At 78.6% G+C, this 2500-nt stretch overlaps 1 non-coding gene across 1 annotated transcript; it reads left to right on the forward strand.

Annotated features, from left to right (window-relative positions):
• The first annotated feature begins 1635 nt into the window (after positions 1-1635).
• LOC141955458 (5.8S ribosomal RNA) lies at positions 1636-1788 on the forward strand. The gene has a single exon (XR_012632567.1). It is a non-coding gene; the product is annotated as a 5.8S ribosomal RNA (ribosomal RNA).
• The last annotated feature ends 712 nt before the right edge of the window (positions 1789-2500 follow it).

Below are 2500 nucleotides of genomic sequence, written 5' to 3' on the forward strand. Positions count from 1 at the left end.
GCGCGCCCCCGCGGGCGGACGCTCCCCCGATGGCGGCAGCGGGGGAGGCACCCCCGCGGGGCCCTTGAGGATGTTTCCCTCACCCCAGGGCCAGGTACCTAGCGTCCGCGCCTCCGCGGCCCTCCCTCGGCTGAGCCCGGGGGTCGAAGGCCGCGGAGCCGGGCGGAGGTTTAAAGACTCGGGCGGCTCGGTGCGACCCGCAGGGGCGGGCCCCGGCCGTGTGCGGCGGTTGAGCCTCCAGGGGCGGGAGTCGCTCTCGTGCAGGCCCTGGCCATGGCGGCCGCCGCCCACGCCGTGGGCTTTTTGTCCCCTCGGGCGGCCGCGCCGGGGAGGGGTGTCCCCCCTGCCCCCCCTTCTCCGCGGTCCGGTCTCGGCGGCGAGACCGGCGGCGTTCGGTCGGCCGCAGCCGGCCTGCCTCGCCCTCGAAACGCGAAGGGGAACCTCCCCCCCCCCCGGCGGGGAGCGCGGGCTCTCTCGCCGTCGGGGGCGATGGCGATTCCCCCACGGTCGGGGGTCTCGCCGGGCGGGGCGGCCTGCTCGGGCCGCCGCGTCTCCGTGGACGCGCAGCGGCGCGCTTGCGGCTTCGTGCTCCTTGCTTGCCACCCCCACCCCTTCCCGCCCCGGCTGAGGGGAGGGGCGGCGCAGCCCCCGGGCCCGAGCGGCGGCGGCGGCGCCGCCGCTCGGCGTGCCGGCCGGCGGTCGCTCGGTGGCCGGCCGCGTGGCCTGTCCCGTCCCGGGTCCTGCCCGTCGCTTCGCAGTCGCCTTTCCCGGTCTCGGTCAGGCGAGGCGGGTGGGCGGCCGAGGGGCGTTCCCCGTCCCGTTCTCCGCGCGGAAGCGGGGAGAGGGGGCGTCGCCTCCGGCTCAGCGGCGTCCGCCTTCTGCCTGGCGCGTGCCTGCGGAAGGGGCCGAGACGAGAAGCGGCGGCGGCGGCTCCGGGAGGGCAGCCGCGGCGGTGCGGTGGCCGGGCGGCGGTCGGGCGGAGCGCCGGGCGGCGGCGTCGCGTCGCCGTCTCGGGTTCCGGCGGTTGGCCGTCCGTCCCTGTCTCCGGTGTGGTGCGGCGGCGGCGCCGCGCGGGCGTTCCCGGCGTCGGGGCGAGAGCCGGGGTTTCGGGGCCACGGGGGCAAGGAGCCGGCTGTCGCAGCGCGCGGGCGCTGGGCGGCGCGGAGGCGCGCGCGGCGCGAGCGGGGCGCCCCCGCTGGTCGCCCGCGCGGCGGTCAGCGTCTGTGGTTTCCCCCCTCCGCGCGAGCGAGAGGCGGGTGCAGGTCCGGGCGCGCGGTCGGACGCGCCGCCGGCCCTCCGTGCGGAGGCCGGGCCGAGCCCGGGCGCCTGGGCCGCCTCCGAAGCGAGCAAGGTGCTTGTTGTTTCCCCAGGTCGGTCGGGAGCGCGGGCTCCCCGGGCCCTTGCCGTTCGGAGCTTGTTTCACCCTTCCCTTCCTTCCCTCCGTTGTGATGTCGGTACGGTCATCTGAGGCGAGGCGCGACCGTCGCCCGCCGGTCGTCGCGCGCCCCCTCCGCGCGTGCGGAGGGGGGCGGTCGGTCGGTCGGTGGGGCGGCGGTCCGTCGTCCGAGAAGGGGGCCGCTTCTGCGGAGCGGTCCCGGCCCCTCCGCGCGCGCGGGGCGGTGCCGAAAGGCAGACAACTCTTAGCGGTGGATCACTCGGCTCGTGCGTCGATGAAGAACGCAGCTAGCTGCGAGAATTAATGTGAATTGCAGGACACATTGATCATCGACACTTCGAACGCACTTGCGGCCCCGGGTTCCTCCCGGGGCTACGCCTGTCTGAGCGTCGCTTGACGATCAATCGCCGGCCGGTGCGCCGTCCCTCCCCGCCTCGCCTCGGCGGGCGGGCGGGCGGCGTCCGCGGCGGCGCGGCTGGGGTGCCTCGCAGGCCCGTCGGTGTCGGCCGAGGGCCTTCGTCCCCCTAAGTGGAGACTCGGGGAGCGCTCCGAAGCTCCCCGCTCCCGGAACGCCCGCTTGGCGGAGCCTCGTCCCGCCGGGGCCGGGCGGCCCGTTGGTTCGGTCCGGCCGGGTCGGGCGCGGCGGTGGGGAAGGGCCGAGGTGTCGGGGGGGGAGAGGCGCGGGCCTCTTCCCCGGCCTCCTCCCGCGCGGGCGGCTGTCTGCGGGTGGGTACCGCGGCGGTACCGTGCCGTGCTGCCGCTCGCGTGCGGGGCGTGCGCCGTGGGAACGGGGGTCCTCCCCGTCGCCACTGGCCCCCCGCCTTCTTCTCCCTTCCCCGTCGTAGCCGCCGCGCTCCGGGCGGCGGAGGCCGGGGGTGGGCTCGGTGGGGGGGGTGCGGCGGCGGCGGCGGCGGCGGTGGTTCGGGGGTTGCGGCTGCGGCGGCGACCGCGCGTGCGGTCGGCGTCGGGCCCGGCCCCCCCCCTCCCGTCCGTCCGTCCTGTCCGTCCGCCCGCTTCCCCTCGGCGTGCCCTCCGCGCCTCCGCCGCGCCGCGCGCCCGGTCGGCCGTGGCGGGCCGTCCGCGTCCCCGGGGGCCGTCTCCGGG

Source organism: Athene noctua, unplaced genomic scaffold (assembly GCF_965140245.1).
Source record: "Athene noctua unplaced genomic scaffold, bAthNoc1.hap1.1 HAP1_HAP1_scaffold_260, whole genome shotgun sequence".
NCBI classification, from domain to species: domain Eukaryota; kingdom Metazoa; phylum Chordata; class Aves; order Strigiformes; family Strigidae; genus Athene; species Athene noctua.